This window comes from Nuphar pumila, chromosome 9 (assembly GCF_984573655.1).
Source record: "Nuphar pumila chromosome 9, dmNupPumi1.hap1.1, whole genome shotgun sequence".
Classification (NCBI taxonomy): Eukaryota; Viridiplantae; Streptophyta; class Magnoliopsida; order Nymphaeales; family Nymphaeaceae; genus Nuphar; species Nuphar pumila.
In genome coordinates, this window is record NC_143257.1 from 49,902,566 (window position 1) to 49,922,932 (window position 20,367).

Here is a 20,367-nt window from a genome sequence, read left to right on the forward strand (position 1 = left end):
TTTATATAAATAAGCATGCCATGTCATAGTAGAGTTAATATTAATCTCATTTGCATTTCAATTTCTCATTTTTGCAAAATTCTTTTCAGAAAACCCTGGTTTCAAGGCCATAGTCTTGTTATCAGGGGTATTTTGGTCATTTTGACCTAAATTTCGAAATTCCAATTTCTAATTCCAAATATTTTCATTCATATCATCATATTATGTTTGATTTATTTCATTTGATTTTCAAAATTCCAAAATTTACAAAAATTCTTTCAGAAAACCCTGATTTTAAGGTCATCAGGGGCATTTTGGTCATTTTGACCCCAATTTCGAATTTTCAAGTTTATTTTCAAAATTTATTTCTTATTTCCCATGTTTATATCAAGGGGGGTATAAATTTGGGTTTATATCTAAATAATATCCGATAATTTTTAATATTTTCGGATAAATTCGAAAAAACCTACATTTCTGTGCTAACACTGTTTTCTAGTTTTGCAAGAACATCTAAGAAGAAGACTTAGCTTTTATTCTTTTATTTCAATTCAATGTAATATCAAGTTGTAATAATTTGAAATAAGAGTTACTTTTCAGCTTAGAATAGGATTGCATTGCATATAGTTTGATTTCTGAAAATTTTGATATTTGATATATGTTGCATATGCACATTTTCCAAAATCACTATGGTTGACATGAATGGCACGTGCACAAGCTCTTATGGAGTTTATAAACTTGGTGGGATTCGTATTTATGGCCATAGTCAGAATGCGAAGAAAACCAAGATTTATGATCTTCGTATTAGCCACATTCAGCCTACACTCTTAGGCTAACTTAAAAAATGCACTATATTTCTCAATGTTTCAAAAGGATTTCCCAATTCCTCAATAAAATTCTCTTTCAAATTTATTCATATCATTCAAACTCATTATTTTCAAATTCATTCTCCAATTTCAATTTCAGATAAATCGATTTTCCCAAAAAATCCCAAGTCTTTCTCATGATTTGATTTTATCAGAATCCTAAGTTTTCACATGAGACTTCAAAGTATTTCCCAAGTTCAAATCAAGATTTTCCTATGTTGTAAATTTCTCAAATTTCAAAATCCCAAGTTTTTAGAAATCAATTTTCTCAAAGATCTAATTTTCCTGAGAATTTATTTTCCATTTCAAAAATCATTTTCCAATAAACTTCTTGACTTTCTCAACATTCTCAAATCCATTTTCTCATAAAAGCAATTCCAAATCTAAAAAAAAATGATTTTCCCAAGATTCAAGTTTTCCTGAGAATTCATTTTCCAATCCAATTTCTGATTTCCAATAAAATTCAATGATTTTCCCAAGTATTTCTCAAGCATTTTCCAAGCAGATTTCAATTTTCCAAAGCAAACATCATATTTCTCAAACTTGCATTGTTTTTAAAATTTCATAGCACATGCCTGATTCTTTGTGCATTCTAGGAAAATAGAGCATAATTTAGATAATTTAACTTAATCAAAGCACACATTTGATCCTTGGTTCAATTACCCCTAGTAAAGGCGTCAGAAATGGTTGAACCTCGTACCGACAGACGGATCCCATTCCATGAAATTTTTCCACAAATTTTCAAAATGGAGGCAAGTAATTTTCAAAACCAATTTTCAAAACTTTGGTCGAGTTTGACTCGCAGGATCGTTTCTTTCTCACAAGAGAGGGGAAAAATTTTGTGATGATAACAACGTCATACTTTCTCAGAAAAGCCCACCCTTCCATAGAAGGTTCAAAACATGATCACTAACTCAAATCGCTAACGATCTGATTCTCACATCTGAGTGTTGCATGTAATCATGCTAAAACAGAAAGCTGAAGCTATAGATTCATAAGTGACTATCTCAAACAATCTCAAAAGATCATCACAGCTCACCATAACTTTTTATGGTAAGCAAAAACACAAGATCCACGTCGGATCGCTCAATCCGGGAGATATACGACCTGACAAGGAATTACCACCCTAGAGGGTATACCTGGTCTTGGACCATACACTTCCTCACAGAAGTTCACCATCTTTGCGGCTACCCGTTCGAGGACAGTGTACATCCTCACAGAGATTCTACCGCTCTAGCCGGATTACCCGATCTGGGAAATGTACAACCTCACAAGAAAATACCGCCCTAGATGGTATACCTGGTCTTGGTCATACATACCCTCATAACGAGACCTTTGGGAAATCGGTCTCCAACAAATGCCATATCCAATGAAAATCATTGGATACACGCATCAACATAAATGACCGCTCTCAGAGTCTATAGCCACTATTGCGATCAAGAAAATTAATGCCGGATCACCTGGTCTTGGAAATGTATAACCTCACAAGGAATTCCGCCCTAGATGGTGTACCTGGTCTTGGACCATACACTTCCTCACAAAAGTTTACCGTCTTTGCGGCTACCCATTCGTGGACAGTGTACATCCTCATAGAGAATCTACCACTCTAGCCGGGTACCTAGTCTTGATCATACACGCCCTCATAGATAATCCTTTAGAGATCAGGTCCTCGACAGACACCCCACTCAGTGATACATGCATCAATAATCAACTGCTCTGAACCATTGACCGCCTCAGAGTCAGTAGCCACAATATGGGCACAAGCATGTATATCAACAATATGCATCGTATCACTTCACACAGAAACATATAATCCTTCGCATCGTATTATTTCCACAAGGAATATTGCAATCCTCAAATAGGACCTCAAAGCATGTGTAATCGACACATGAGAACACACAGATATGGCAATCCAGTTGATTCTATAGGCGAAGAGTAACTAACTCTATCTGAGAGCCAAACAAAACAACTGAATAAGACAAGCACTCGTAACAATGCTCGTAAAACATACAATTACCATAATATGACTCAGTCCATCAACAAGTAATTAAATTAATCGTAAGGCATAAACCATTGCATCGCAAGCCATTCATAAGCTATACACAATAAGCAATCATACGACAACAATTATATCATAATATGTAAGCAACTTATAAGACAAGCGGCCACATGTGATCATTGCAAAATTTTTCCTCTCTTGTGGGTTCTCTCTCTTCCTTCTTTTTCCCTTTTCTAACCTCTTATTTTCCTCCTTTTTGAAGGGAGAAAAATAAAAGTCAGAAAAAGAAGAGAGAAGAGAAAAGAAAGGAAAGAAGAGAGAAGAGGAACTCTTTTACGGGGTCTCACTTGACCTTGATTTGAAAATATTTAGAAAAATTACTCGCCTCTGTTTTGAAATATATTGCGGGAAAACTGGGAGAGACGGGATTCGCTCGTCGGTACGAGGTTCGACCGTTCCTGGCGCCTTTACCAGAGGTAATCGAACCAAGGATCGAATTTATGCATTTTGCTTTGCCTAAATATTATCTAAGAATTTATGCTAAATCTAGATGCACAAAGAATCATGCTTGTGTAATGCAAAGATGTATGCTCTTTTAAAAGATGTTTTGAAAATTTCCAAGTATTCTGAGATGGACTTGATAATGGAGTGAAGAATTGATTTCCGAATGGTAAAATCTTAACTTAGAACTTGAGATAGATCAGAGAAGTTCTAAGATTTTGAAATAAATCAGAGTTTGGAGGAATAAATCTTGATTTTGAGAAAGAATGATTTGAAGCTTGAAATGAAAGGAAATGAAGTTTCAAAGTCGAAAAATAGACTTTGAATTTGGATTTTAAACTTTGGATTTAGGAAAGGAAATGAATATTTGAAATAGAATTTGAATTTCAATTTTGAAATCAGAATGGACTTGAGAAATAAAAATGGTAAAAGATAGAAATGGATTTAGGAAGTTCAGATGAGGTCTGAAATTGGAATTGGATTTAAAATCTAGGATTGGAATTGGATTTGAAGTCCAGGATTTAAGATGGAGTTTGAATCCAAAGTCTGAATCCTAAATGAAATTTGGATCTGAAGTCTGAGATCCAAGGTGGAACTGGATCCAAAATTTGGATCTGAAATCTGAGATCCAAGATGAAATTGAATTATGGATCCTAAATAGAATTTTGGATCTGAAGTCTGAGATCCGAGATGGAATTGGATCCGAAATTTGGAATGAAACTTGGATCTGAAATCTGAGATCCAAATAGAGTTGGAATCTGGTTTTTAGAATGGAATTTGGATATGAAGTCTGAGATCCAAAGTGGAGTTGAATTATGGATCTTAAAGTGAATTTTGGACCTGAAGTCTAAGATCCAAAGTGGAGTTGAATTCTAGATCCTAAAGTGAAATTAGATCTGAGATCCAAAAAGTGAAGATGGTACTTGGAAATCTGGATCCAAGTTGGGATTTTAAGATCTAACTTTGGATTTGGATTCCGATAAAAGTCCAAATGGGACTTTTTGAAGATGGATCTGGGTTTTGAAAACCCAGATTGACTTTAGAATTTAAAAAGGGTCAGATTTTATGATTCAGAATCAATATCAAACTTCGATTTTGAAGATAAGAGAAATAAACTTGATTTTGAATTAGAAGATGAATCAGAAACTCCAAAGTTAAATTGAGCTTTGAAATTGAATTTTGGATGGAGTTGGAAATTTTGAAGTTTGAATACAAAATGATTTTGGAATTTCAAAGTCAAATCGGACTTTGAAATTTGAGATAGAATTGGAATTTGAAATAGAAATTTGAAGAGGTTCAAAAAATCACTTGGGTTTTTAAATTTTTTTTTTTGAAAATATGATGCAATTCTATCCTAAATGATGAAATGAATTCAAAGAATTTGAAAATTGTTTTTGAAAATCATATTTCATTCTTTAAATGAATTAAAATATGATTCAAAATATAATACATCCTTGACTATGGTCATTGAATGTATTATATAATAATCTATATTTAAATTCAGGTGAAGAATAAAAAATATTTTGGTGCTTTTACAGAGTTTAAAATGAAATTAACTCTAAATATACCCTGACTATGGCCATTGATGTATATTTTGAGTTAATTTTAAATTAAACTCTAATAAAAGAAGAAAATATTTAAAAATATGATGATTTTCAGAAAAGAGATCAAGTGTAGATCTAATGTTATTCCATAAAAGATGAAAATCCTAAGTTTTGTTCACATCTTGATTATGGCCATTGATGTAAATCATCAACTTAGGATTTTATCACCTCCTATTAGAATGATGCATATTCTATTTGTGTTTCCATTTGTGAAACTTTTGAAATAAGGGAAAATTATGCAACAAATGATATTTATATGCTCATTCATTCTAATCTAGATCAGGAAATGTAAATTCTCATTAAGATCTAACTTATTACAACATTTTAAAATTGAAATTACAATTTTCAAGTAATAACATTTTCTACCTGTTCCCTGCAAAACACTTGGTTAGTATGGAAAATAGAAGAGAAATGACATATTCTAGAGATGCAAGCGATGAGACACTCATAACCTACCTTGTGTTTAACTCCCAAAACAACATGGATGATCTAAGGTATAGAAGGATAGCCAAATGTGTTTAGATGTATATATGTATATATATATATATATATATATATATATATATATATATATATATATATATATATATATATATATATATATATATATATATAACATGGATATAAAGTAGGTGAGTGGCAGATGTATATATAGTGATAACATAGGTGATGGAAGGTGATGAACTGCTGCAAGAGGCTTGGTGACATGCTGTGATGATGAATAAAGATGTGAAAATGTATTAAAGAATGTTAAACATGCATGGTGCTGTTATGAGCTGTACAACAGGGGCAAGGCAAACAGTGAATACTAGGCTGCTGCTGTGAGGAAGTACATGGGAGATTGCTAATGGTGGTGTTTATGAAGCATAGCATGAAATGGGCTGGGATGGAGTCATAGCTGGAATCAATACCATACTAACACCCACTGTTTGTTTTCAACAAGCTATTGACTGTTAATGCTGAGACATATTTACTGCTAATCATGACTTCACTGATTGTCTTAACCACCTACCCATGGCTGTAGACATCATCACACACCATCCTGACACAAACAATACCAGCACTTTGTATTAACATAAGACATGCTAACGAAAGCTAACTGTCTTACTATCTACATGCTATTGATACACCAACCCTTTTCACAAATACTCACTATTCAGTTTTTGCTTGTACTGTACATGTTATATCCTATCAGTATCATTGCTGAAAATGTAATTTATAAACATTTACAAGAACTGATACATAACACTAACAACGTATGCTACACAGGTGAGCTACCTTGCACGATGCTGACACCCTCTACTGACACCGACTCATTAATGCTATCCACTAACTTACTAACGCGCATACTGACTGCCAAAGGCCAACATACTCTGCACTAACGTTTAACACTCAGTATTAGCCCACGCAATATTCAATTACAGCAGTTGAATTCTACTTCCAAACTTATCAGAAATGCAGTAAAGCTCGTGTGTAAGAATGACTGTGAAGATATAAGAATGTGGATATGCAAAATGTGACTGGAAGGGGTGATAACATGCCCGGGTACAGCTGGCAAGAGGTGCGTGCCTGTGCTGTAAGGTAGGGTGTTATTAGTAATGCACAGGGAATGATGTAAAAATGTGAAAGGGGTGTAGTGAAGGAAGTAGGTGGGTTAGTGACAAGATGTGCTGTAGTGTTAAAAATGGGAGGCAGCTGGATATTGTAAAATGGGTTAGCAGTAGGTGCTGCAGTATATGCTTGTATAAAATCACAGCAAAAATGTTGTTATACTAACGTCAATGCATTTATCTAGATATAGAATGGGTGACAGGGTGAATAATGCTACTTGTAGGTAGATGCTTGTCATATACCGGGAATGAATGCTAGGAGGTGGCCATTGGCATGAATAGAGACATATTGAAGGTGTATACTAAGCGGTTTCGACATGTCAAAAAAAAAAATTTAGTGGATTGCAGGTTCCTTGGGCATTTGATTCATGAAGTGTAAATGAAGGTAAATCACAATGAAATGGGAATGACATATAACAAGGTAAATTTAAATCATGACACATAGTTTCAGAATGAATCTGTTGATTGAGGAATTATAATGAAGTGAAGTATTTACGGCTACTTACAGAACTACTATAAAAATACCTGTGATTAGACACCTTGAAGGCAAAGGCAACAACTTGTTATCTCACTTCAGTCACAACATTGCATCGACTGCCACTTCTATGGCTTCATAGCATTTTGCAAACCAATTGACCCAGGCTGGAAGCTTGTACCCATCTAGTTTTTTTATGGAATTTATTGCAAAAATGTTTGCAATTCTTTGACAAATAGATGTATGAACATCCTGGCCATTCTTGGCTAGATTCTTTCATAATATGACTTACCTGGGTGGAAATGTGATGGGCGTGGTGGTCCCTCTCCCATCATGCAACGCTGATCCCAATCATTTAATTTCCACTCAAAACTTGAACAAAACCTGTTTCAACGCCTTGTTCCCCATGAGAGCATAGCATCCAATCTATCCACTCTGGGTCCATATAAAAATAAAAAAAAAAACCCTCAAATACCCACGGTCTGTATGTACTCAGAATCCCCCACACCCCGAAACACCATAAAACAGAAAAGAAAGCACCAGCAGCATGACCAGGATAGTGAAATACACAAAAGAGACCAATTCTTTCAAAGGAACCTGACCTAACCAACTTGTTGAGGAACCTCCTAAGGTCCTGCGAGACCTCAGAGGCATTGTAGTCCCTTAGATACCTGATGAAGGATCTGTCAAGGAGATTACATGCAGGGCCAGGGTAATGAGCGATGAAGGCATGGGACAATGGGTGGACTATGAAGGATGAATTTGAGTGAAGGTACAATATGCAAGCGAGGATGTATTATAAACTACAAAAGTCCATAGAAATAGGGGAAATGAAAACAGATGGAAAAAAAAAAAAAAACAAGAAGTCGAACTACAAAAACCTTAAATGCAATGAGTAATGTAATATCTATGAAAGTGAATACAATACAATGAGTAAAGTATACTTGAAAGGCTAATCGAATGCTATCCAAAACAGGAAATCAAATGAAGACGAGAAATAAAAATATAATGCACAATCTCGAAAAGAGAATATAAAGGACGGGGAATGGAGCGTGGAATGTGATTCCAACGCAGATCTGAAGCCAAAAAAAACTAGCAGATCCGTGAGGTAATCAAATAATAATAGTGAATGGCGATGCATATAGGATATAGTGGCCGATGTGAAGCCGACAATCAAATTATCTGAAGCCACCATGTTAATGGAAATCAAAATATGATAGCTAACAGGGGCAAGAGAGCAAATGTTAAAACAGAGATCATATAGGCGATTCAGAAACTCACATGAAAGTCAAAATGAAAGCAAAGTTTGTTAAAAAAAATGGATCAGGATTCAGATGAACCCTATCAGATCATTGGATCTGATAGCCTCAACCCAACAAGAGTGAAATTGCAGTATAAAAATGAAAACACAAAGAGATTTTGGAACGGTTATTGTTCTGTTAGTGTTGCATTAGGAGGAGGATCGGTCTTGCTATGTACAGGTCAATCCTCCCCTCGATGCCTTTTGATGAAAGGCAAAAATTACAACGATAAAATAAAATTTCTATGCAAAATAAAAAAAAAAGAAAAGAGAAAAGAAAAAAAAGGGGGGGGTGGGGGGGGGAAGAAAACTAGAAACGAAAGATACAGTAAGGCAACAATGGGGATGAGCGATACGTGAGAGGAGAGAAAAAAAAGAAGGATAAGTCGTTTACCTCTGGTTACTGGAATGATCGATTGATTTTCTTTAGCTGATGCAGATGAGAACCAGCTAGAGAGGGAAGGAGAAATGAAGGAGGCGAGGACGAGGGAACTTGATGGTTGGCGTGAAAGATGGATGGATTCGATAAAAAATGGATGTATGCTCGATGTTAATGGGGGTGAAGACGGATGATGTGGTTAATGGATGGCAGTGGAGAGGTAGGAGACGGATCCCTCCTCCCTCCTACATGATCCCTTTTTAAAGGTGAAGAGGAGCATTCGAGAAAGGGGCTGTTGGTTGAAGATGAATGGTGGAGGGAGATCCCCGAGTGATCAAAGGCACGAATGAAATGTGGCCATTTGAATTTTTTTTCAAATTCCAAAGAGGGGCCTCCTATTAAGAAAATTTTTGAAAAGGGGTTTTAAAATGAGGTTTCTAGCAAAGTTCAACTCTTTCAAGATTTAAAACCATTTGCTTTCCTTATATTTTTCCATTTTTTTTGTTTTTGTGTTACTTTTTCATTTTTTTGTATTTTTGGAATAAAAATCTAAGATTTTACGAGAAAACAAAGATAAAACACTAATTTTTTATATTTTTCTGAGAAATATTTATAAAAGTGTTTTTCTGAGAATTTCAGACCATTTTGGGGAAATTTCTTCAGAAGAATGGGTTTGGACCCAGGTTTTGAGAAAATGTTTGGGTTTTGACACTCGAATCGAGAAATACAACATGATGGATCCAAACGGATGTCGGAGGGATTATGTGAGCTAAAAAAATATTTTTGGAATTTTTTGTAATTTTAATTTAAAAATTGGACAACGAGACTCAGACTTGGATCTGGACCATGGATCCGTATCCGAAATCAAGTCAAAAATATAAAATGAATTTAATTTCAGTAAAACTTGAGAAATTAACTAGAATTTAGATTTAAAAGTTACTCATTTACTCAGAAAATGATATCAGGGGCGAAGGGGAAATATTTAAAAGATTTTGAAAAATTTGGGGTGTTCACAGATGCCCCTCTTTGCTACTAAGCCGGTTGAAAGCCGAGCTTAGTGGCAAAGATAACACTCCAAATTTTGAAAATGCCTCAGTCAGCAGATCTGAACAGGGTGTGGAAGAATTTATTTGAAAAGATGTGATTTCAGGCCTAATACCTTATCCTGAATGACTTTTGGGGAGACGAAGTCCTTGAAAATGATATGACTGAATAGCAGAAATGAGGAAATCATGATGGGACTTTGGGCAAAGATCCTGAAATGATGAAAGATAAGAAGTTTGATCAAGTCTCATAGTTGAGACAAGATCAACTTTTTGGAATGATTCAGGTTTAGCCCTTAGCCTGGATGGGACGAAGATATATCTAGATAATTTGGATGGGGAAAGGAATATGTGAGGACCTTGATGGGACATTTTTGGAAAATGCCTTGCGAGATGAAGCTCAAGTAGGATCCTATCCTGGATGGATATACAAAGCATGGATTCCTGGATGGGAAGAACCATGATGGGACTGGAAGAAAACACCTCATCGAAATGAGGGAAACTCGTTGGAACGAGATTCAGGTTTAACCAAAACCTAAAAAAGAAAGATACTTGTGATCATCGCAAAATTTTTCCTCTCGTAATATTCTCTCTCTTCCTTCTCTTTTCCTTTCCAACCTCTTATTTTCTTCCTTTTTGAAGGGAGAAAAGATAAAAAAATGTAAAGAAAGAGAGAAGAGAAAAGAAAGAAGAGAAGAGAAGAGGAACTCTTTTGCGGGTCTCTCTTGACCTTAATTTTGAAAATATTTGAAATAACTCGCCTCCGTTTTCAAAATATTTGCGGGAAAACTGGGAGACGGGATCCGCTCGTCGGTACGAGGTTCGACCGTTCCTGGCGCCTTTACCAGGGGTAATCAAACCAAGGGTCGAATTTTATGCCTTTTGCTTTGCAAAGAATTTATCTAAGTATTTATCCTAAGTCTAAAATGCACAATGAATCATGCTTGTGCAAATGCAAAGATGTATGCTCCTTTTGAAAAATGTTTTGAAGAAATCCCAAGTGCATCCGATAAAGTGAAGAAATGTTTTCTAACTTAGAACTTAAGATTAAAGTTCTAAGTTTTTTTAGAATAATCAGGAGCTTGGGAAAATAAACCTGGCATTTGGAAATTGATCTTGAAGTCTTGAAATAAAAAGAGAATGAAGGAAATTTTCAACGTCATAAATGGACTTTGAATTTAGATGTTTGATCTTGGATGAATATTTGGAATGGAATTGAATTCCACTTTTGAAGTTTTGATTTTAGAAGGGAATATGGGAAATCTAAAGGAATTGAGAAATGAGATTTGTAAAAGTTGGAATTTCAAGATGAAATCTGAATCCAAGTTCTGGATAGAGTTTTGAGTTGATTTTTAGAATCCGAAATAGGGACTTGGTTGAATGAAATGGAATTGGCTTTAAGAATTGGAATTTAAATGGAATTTTGGATTTGGAATTTTGAAGGGAATTGGATTTAAGACTTGGAATACGAGATGGTATTTGGATCTGAAATCTGAGATCCAAAATAAGGTTGGATTCTGGATTCTAAGATGGATTTGGATCTGAAATCTGAGATCCAAAATAGAATTGTGTTCTGGATCCTAGAATAGATTTGGATCTGAAGTCTGAGATCCAATATAGGATTGGATTCTAGATCCTAAGAATTGGATTTTGGATCTGAATCTGAGATCCAATGGTAGAATGATGATCTGGATCCTAAATGAAATTTGGATCTGTGATTGGAGATCCAAAGTGAAATAAGGGTTTGGACCCTAAATGGAATTTGGATCTGTGATGGGAGATCCAGAGTAGAATAAGGATTTGAATCCTAAATGGAATTTGGATCCGTGATTGGAGATCCAAAGTGGAATGGAGTCCTATACTTGGAAATCTGGATCCAAGTTGAGACTAGGATTTGATTTTGGATTTGGGTTTTGAGAAGTCCAAAATAGGACTTTTAAAGATGATCTGGGTTTTTGAAGATCCATATTTGAACTTGAGAAAGTTTGAGATTCAAAGTCAATCTCAACTTTGATTTAAAACTTTGAAGAAAAACTGGATTTAGAATCAGAAGATGAATTTAGAAACTTCAAAGTTAAATTGAACTTTGAAATTGAGTTTTGAATTGAGTTTGGAAATTTGAAGTTTGAATATGAAATAATTTTGAAATTTCAAAGTCAAATTGGACTTTGAAATTGAGATAGGTTTGGAAAATAGGAAAGATGTTCAAAATCACTTGGGTTTTTGAAAGAATTTTGAAAAATATGATGCAATTCTACCCTATATGATGAATGAATTTGAATAAATTTGAAATTGGACTTTGAAAAGCTATTTCATTCTTTAAATGAATTAAAATAAGATTGAAAATATAATACATCCTTGACTATGGTCATTGAATGTATTATATGATAATCTATATTTAAATTCAAAAGAAGAATAAAATACATTTTTAGTGCTTTTATAGAATTTAAAATGAAATCAACCCTCAATATACTCTGACTATGGTCATTGGTATATATTTTGAGTTAATCCTAAGTTAAATTCTGATAAAAGAAAGAAAAAAAAATATTTTGAGAAAATATGATGGATTTTGAAAGTAGATCCAGTGTGGATCCAATGTTATTTCGTAAAAAATAAGAATTCTAAGTTTTGTTCACACCCCGACTATGGCCGTTGATGTAAATCGTCAACTTAGAATTAACTTACCTCTTACGAAATGGTGCACGTGCCATTCGTGTTTCACCATTGTGGGGATTTTGAGAAACACAAGAAAAAAAATGCATGGAATACAAGTAATTCATGATATTTACAATGCTCATTCATTCTAATCTAGGCTAGAAATACGAATTTCTCATTGATATCTAAGTTATTACAATCTTTGAAGTTGAAATTTGAAACAACTTCTCTAATCCGAGATGATTTTCCATGACTTCCCTGCAAAGAAACGAATTAGCATAATGTAGGAGAAAATACTTTGTTGAGAGCAGAATTGTATATGAATGTGTTGATTCTAATACTAGATACTATGTTTATGTTGAATGAGAAAGGCGTATACAATGGATGAAGTCAAGAACCAGGTTAGTCCAGGATGAGTCAGTCTGAAATTAGGTAGTTCCTGATGACCCACCATAGAAAAGAAAGGACACAGTGGTTCATTGCGAACCACTATGAAAGGAAAACTATTATAGTAGTTCTTAATGAACTACTATAATAAAGAAGGATTGCAGAGGTTCTTTGTGAACCATTGCAAAGGATAACTAATGTAGTAGTCCCTGATGAACTACTATAAAAGAAAGAAGACTATGGTGGTTCAAGGTGAACCGCCATGAAATGTAGCAACTATGGTGGTTCTTGATGGACCACCATAGAAAAGAAAGAATATGGTGGCCACGCATGATCATACAAAGCACGATGGATGCAGTGAGAAGGGCAGGACTATTATACAAACTGAAAATAATTAGTGACTAGCAAGATGTACTGCTAATATGCAGATTGGAGAATTTCAGCAATTTGATGAATATAAGTATATTGCTAACCTAGTAATGGAAATATACTCAATAGCCACGAATTCAAATGCATTGCTAAAATATAAAACTGGAAATACTCAGTTAGCAAACACATTAGCATGAATGTTAAATAATGGAGACATGCTGAAAGTGATGTATGACATGTTGTCATAAGTAGGTAAATGACAAGAGTGCAGAATTTTGTGTGTAGGAACATGGGAAATAATATTATCTGATGAATGTAAACACAGACAAGAAAAATGAAATATGAAGGAAAATCATGATATACATAGCATGGTAGCAATTGGTTTCATTTCAGGAAACACAAATTTTGGATTGTATTTAAAAAGTTCATAGTACCATGATGTTTGTACCAGAAAAAAAAAATGTCCTAGACATATTTTGAATTTTCATTTGATAGCAACAACAAATAGCCAATTGAACCACAACTCATTGTCACAATGTATGAACAAATTTATCAAATAATGATCCACATACCAGAAGAAGGTGGAAGTTGAACTTATTGGGCAATGGATGATCTGCAGGGCATGAACTAGCAATAAACATTGCTACTACCCTAATATGACTACATACATTCTTGTAGAGGGAAGGGTCCAGCAACTTTTAAGTAGGCTCAGTGCCGTAACAGTGAGAATGATGGGCTGCTGTGAGGACTAAAAACTCAACATTGATGTTATCAAATTGATGCCCCTGTTTATTATGAGTTTGGTCCCTGTCTTCTAAAACCGGTATGTTAAAAGACCCTTTTGATAGCTTCTTTCAGTATTTTACCAACTGACAGATGACATAGATATACTGTTCTCTGAGTTAATATCCCAAGTTCGTTGGAGATTAAATCCCAGTGATGCAAATTTCAGTTGATCAACACCTCTTAGCTATTATTTTCTAAGGTTTTCAACAGTACTTGATTAGTAAAAAAAATATTACAATAAGGAAATTCTATGGAAAAAGCATAATAAAATCCATCTAAAAGGGGTACTGAAACTTTAAAAGGAATACAACAAAGCTTAAAGTGCATAAATTAAGTATGAAACTTAAGGCACAGTTGCTGCAAAACCCAGATAATCGATCCCAAAGTCGACGACACTTAGTGATTGCTGAAGTTTGTGGTAGAACACTTGATCCTCAAATGATCGAACAAAGATGGAAACAGACCCGATGCTTGAAACAGTGTGTGATCATTCATCGCTGATGCCCTTATTACCAAAAGACCACTGTCTTGCGTCCGATAGTGAAGTAATGGGCTGTGAAGGTTCTGCTGAACCGTGTATGACAGGTTTGTGGAGGATGGGTCAATATTTAACCTTTTTACAGTTTAATGTGTGAATGCACTAATCATATGTATTGGCATGCAGGGATCAGTGAAAATATCACACAATGTATATGAAAGATTCAAACAGTGAGTGGGGTGAATAATGGGCTCGTACCTGATTGCCACAACCTGATTTTGCAGTTTGACCCCTGAATAATCGGTGAAATATCTACAGCACTCTAAGGAGTTGCGCGAGAGCTGAAAAGAAAGAAAAAAAAAATTTAATCAGGATAGTATGTATCCAATTCCAGCCGCTCAACAATCTATTGGGCTGCATGAAGATAAGAAGAATGGCCATGGATTAATATTGTAACATCAACATTTTCAATCCCAGGTACTTTGACAGATTGAATTCCTGCTAATCCATCTATAAGCAAGCTTGCACGGGAAGCAACACCAAGAATCCAGTCGTTGGTAGAATACATATTCACGAACCTCCCGGACACGATCTTAAGAGCAACCTCCTAATTTTCATCTCTCAGTAGGATTGATGTTTCAGGGAGAACAACTCTTTTCACAATGCCAGCACTATTAGCAGATATGGCCAGATGCTCCAAACATTTAAATGTCACCCTGGCTCCCAAAGGATAAGCAATAAGAGTAACAGGCCTGTATCCATGTAATCCTTTTAGCAACATTTCAGCAAGAAGCTTCCCTGCCTTATCTGATCTGTCCACTGCCATAGACCATTTGCCGTCTATAAAATTTATTGCAGCTAGTAGTGTAGATGGCCATGCTAATGCAGCTACTAGAGAGCTTAATATTATCAACGTGGCACTTTGGTTGTGATTTTCACCAGTGTGTTTGAGTTTAAATTCATTAATATCTCCAATTCTTCTAGCCATTTTAATCCCAGTAAGACCAGCCTCCAGCAGCTCCAAAAGAAATGACAACAACCATAGATCCCACAACTGGTCCAGCAGCACTGGATGCAATCGCAAAGCCATCTACGCTAATAACGAGGATAATGATACTAAATGTGGGTGCCAACGCATCAAATCCAGCTGCAATTGCTGGAGCTGCTAGACCACCAGTTACTGCTAGCCAGGTTCTGCCAATCAACACAGCAGCACCGATAATACCACCTTGTTTCCACCTGGACCATTTACTTTGTTTTTCTTCAGCTTCTGGTTGAGCTTCATTGGCCTCTTTCCACATTCAATTGGGGGAGATACATGGACGCATGATACTAAGAGTAAAAGGGGTATTGGGAGTGTGTCGGACAACCTTTGGCAGGGTTCATGATGATTGAGAAAATATTGACCAAATGTGAAATATATAACGGCATTTGCAAAATATTACAGAAAACATGCATGAAGTGAATTTAAATACACAGGATGAGGAGTTAAGAATGAATCACACAGAATTAATACGACTAATATACTAAAATTGATGAAGCATGACGTTGGTGATGATCTAAGAGACCCTACAGGAATGGATGATGAGGATGCTGAATCTGATAGATGCAAGAGGATACTCAATGATGCACAACTGAGTTGAAAAGTTATTTATATGATACTGAAATTATGTAACACCAAATGAAAGAAAATCTGTAGTGAAAATAGAGACCATGACTCAAATCAGGCAAAAGATATGAATTGAACACAGGGGCTCAGATCAAAATCAGTAAAATGGATTGAAACCAAGTGGCATTAAGTCCAATACTGATTCACAGGGGATTAGTATCTGAAGACATAGTGCCATGCCAAGATGCAATATGAAAATGAATATGCTGTGTGAGATAAAAAGATGTGCGTGCATTGTGAGAGGTTGAAGAAAATACACGAATGTAAAAGAAAAACGCACAGGTGATGCTTCAAACAAGAAATGTAGTGAGGAAGGGAAATAACAAATAGAATGCTATCAAAACAAGGAGATCAAATGTAATATATAATTAAGTATGAACCGTAGAAATCAAAATGAAAATAAAAAGACATAGGCTATGCAGCAGATAAATGGATCGTGAAGTGAGAAAAGTGGGACTTCCAATTAACCTGAGATAGTAAAGTATACTGGAAGGTTGTATTAGAGGGGCTCTGAACCGTCAAAACATCCCCAAATAAGATGTGAAAAGCTCATTTTAACAAGATGGATGATTGTATCCTTTTAGAATCAGAAATCAGATAAGAAACAAATTGTCTGATACAATTATCAAGGATGACAGGAAACTAAAAGTGATAAAAGAAATAGGAAATGAGGAACAAAAGAAAATAAAAATAAAAATAAAAATAAAAAAAGTGAAAGTAAAGAACATAATAACATCAAAGAAAAGCAAAAAAAAAATGTGGGAGTCGGATTACTTCATCAATGTTTGCAATGGGTGGGTCGATCCTGCTATATGCAGGTCGACCCTACCTCTAATGCATTAAAAAAAGAAACGAAACGAAACGGAACATTGTTAAAATTGAGTAATATGGTAAAATAGAGAATCCAAGGAAGAGGGAAGTGAGTCCTTACTTGTAGCTGTTGCTGAAGATCTTATCTTCTTTTGCTCGATCGAAGGGGATCCGGGTGATGGCATATCAACAAAACTCCAGAAGTAACGGAGCAAAATAGGAAGATCCGCTTGATGCTTCAGATCGGTCGATTCCTTTCAATTGAGTGGAAGAACACCAAAGAAAGAGAAGAAAGGGGAAAAATAAAAACCGGTTAATGGAAGCTCCAGCGTTCTTGCTTGAAGGTGAGCCGAAAAAAGGGGACCCGATTTCTGCAGTCGACCAAAAAAAAAAAAAGAGAAGAAGAAGATGAGGAAAACTGGAGAACGATCGTGAAAGAGGAGAGAGAGAGGGGGGTTGGGGTGAAAAAGGATCCTCGCGAGAGTGGAGAAGGATGCTGCATGAAGAAAGGTGCGGGGGTGAAGAGCGATGGATTGAAAGAGGCTTTTCGTGCCCCTTTTAAAGATGGAGAAGATGATTCGAGAAGGGGTTTGGAGGTTTTGAAGTTGTTAGAGATGAATGGAGGAGGAAGAGGGTGTGCGGTGGAGGAAGATCGGGTGCGAGAAGGAAGAGATGAGAGGGCTTCCGAGAGAAAGAGAAAAGAGAAAGGGAGGGTTTGGAAGAGGGTTTTTCCAGCGAAAATCGGGAGAGGGAGAGAGAGTCACCCTTTTTAGGGTTTTCCTCCGTTTTTTTTCAAAATAACTCTTTTAATTTTTAAAATTTTTCGAGACGAGGCTCTTTTATCGGATTTTTTCAATAAGGTATATTTTATCAAAAGGGCAATTTTTCAAAAGACGGTTTTTAAGATATACATATATATATATATTTTTTCTTTGTATTTTCTTTTTGGTTTTCCTATTTTTTTTTGGCGTTTTTAAGATAAAACTCTGAAATTTATGAGAAAACAAAAGAATTTTCAAAATATTTTGTAAAATTTGAAAATATTTACAGAAGAAGGGGTTTTCAAGAGTTTTAACGTTGTTCTTTGGAAAAATCCTTCAAAAAAAAATGGTTTAGAAATGAAAATCGAGTCTGGATTCCAACGAATCCGAGATATTTATGGGAATTTTATCAAAAATTGATCTGATTATTTCAAAAGACGGAGGTCAGGGGCAAAGAAGGAATTTTTGGAATTTTTGGAAAATTTGGGGTGTTCACAATACCTCGAGGGGCGAGGTTCAGGCTTAACCCTTATTGTGAAGGGGGCAACCAAATGGAATCCTCGAACGAAGAAACCATGATGGGACCTTCGGAGTTTGGACGAACAAATCTGAAAGAGGTTTGCGAAAGAAGAAAATGAGGTTCCCTAAAGCATGAAAAAGGGACGACCTTGGGTGTCTCATTAGTGAGACTGAATCAGCTTTTAAAATTGACGACCTCTCACAGAAAGTATAGGTTTTGACCCTTAACCTGAGTGGGAACAACCATACGGATTTCTTGAATGAAGAAATCATGATGGGACAGGAGAGATACTTCAACTGAATGGGGTAACTCTTCTGGAAGATATAAACAATGCTAGGTTGCACCAAAATGGATATTGAATATTTATTTCATTCTTAGAATATCTAGAAAATTTTGCCAATAAGATAAATTTATAGTTGACTTCAATGCTTGAAAATGTGCACATGTGTGCAAAGATATTCCCTCTTTTACACAGAGTATTTCCTCCAACAAGGTTAACTCCTTGGTTTTAAGAGTCAAATTCAAAAATTTTAGCGTTGATGACTTTCTTCAAGGAAGCTATCCATTTCCCTGATATGAGAAGAGAAGAAATATTCTTAATCTCATAAAAGCAAGTAGTGAGAAGATATTGATAAAAGAATTTCGCATAAGAAAAGATGACTTCTGGCAATTTTGACAGTTTGATATCTGGGTGTTTTCCCACGATGATCTTCTTGCACTCTTTTTTGAGTCATTTGGGCTTTTTCGGGCTTTTACATCATCCTTCATTTTGGAGATGTCTTGACTTTTCTCTCTTTTTCAATGAAGGGTACGTCACAAACTTCTTCATCTCGGAGATGTTCCGATCCTTCTTTTATCTCAGGTATTGATGATATAGGCTCAAAGGGTCTTTTGATGATAGCAGAAATCAAATATTTTTTAGGGTTTGTCGGTAGGTTCATCACACTCGCCTTCATCTCGACGGTGATCTGAACTTTCCCTGGAAGGATCCTTCACAAACTCCTTCATCTCGAAGATGATCCAAATCTTCTTTAGCCTCGGGGGTCTGCTCGCATATTCGTCTTCATCTTGACGACAATTGAGAGATCCCTTTTGCAGATATTTGATTGCAGCTTTAAATGGAATGAGGAGACATGGGTCGAGTGGATTCTTTTTATCACTCAGGATATTTCCACTGCCTGATTGCCAGAAAGTCCTCTTTAAACATGCGCCATAGCTATGATCAATATCGATTCACTTCTGGCTTTTCAACATCTTTGAACATTTTTTCGCTAATCATACCGAGGATATTTCTTTCATCCTTTTGGTTGATCAACAGGAAAAAGATTTGAATTTTATCCATTTTTCACAAAGAGTTTCACCTTTTTGGAAAGGATACTAGAGTTAATCTGAGGTATTTCTTTTGTGTAGTAAGAATATTGGAATCAACAAATATTTTTAGCAAATTGGCAAAGTTTTCATGAATTTTGTGTGAAATAATCATTCAATATCAATTTTTGATGCGACCTTAAGTTGAATCTATGATTTTGGACATTCTGACCAGTAAATTGGGATCTTTCATTTAACGACCAGCGAAGGAGCTGAAACCTTTCATTTAACGACCAGTAAAAACTAGGATCTTTCATTTAACGACCAGCAAAGTAGCTGGAACATTTCATTTAACGACCAACGAAGTAGCTGGGACATTTCATTTAACGAACAGTGAAGTAGCTGGGACATTTCATTTAACGACCAGCGAAGGAGCTGGGACATTTCATTTAATGACCAGCGAAGTAGCTGGGACATTTCATTTAACGACCAGCGAAGGAGCTGGGACTTTTCATTTAACGACCAGCGAAGTAGCTGGGACATTTCATTTAATGACCAGTGAAGTAGCTGGGACATTTCATTTAACGACCAACGAAGGAGCTGAGACTTTTGATTTAATAACCAGTGAAGACTAAAGCCTTTGATTTAATGACTAGTGAGAACTGGGACCTTTCATTTAACGACCAGTGAAGTAGCTGGAACCTTTCATTTAATGACCAGTAAAAACTGGGACCTTTCATTTAACGACCAACGAAGTAGCTGGGACATTTCATTTAATCATTTAACAACCAACAAAGTAGCTGGGACTTTTCATTTAATCATTTAACGACCAGCAAAGTAGAAGGGACTTTTCATTTAATCATTTAACAAC

General features: G+C 35.6%; 1 pseudogene; it reads right to left on the reverse strand.

Annotated features, from left to right (window-relative positions):
* Positions 1-14,792: 14,792 nt before the first annotated feature.
* LOC149828588 (transmembrane and coiled-coil domain-containing protein STS1 pseudogene) lies at positions 14,793-15,518 on the reverse strand (annotated as a pseudogene).
* Between the last annotated feature and the right edge of the window lie 4,849 nt (positions 15,519-20,367).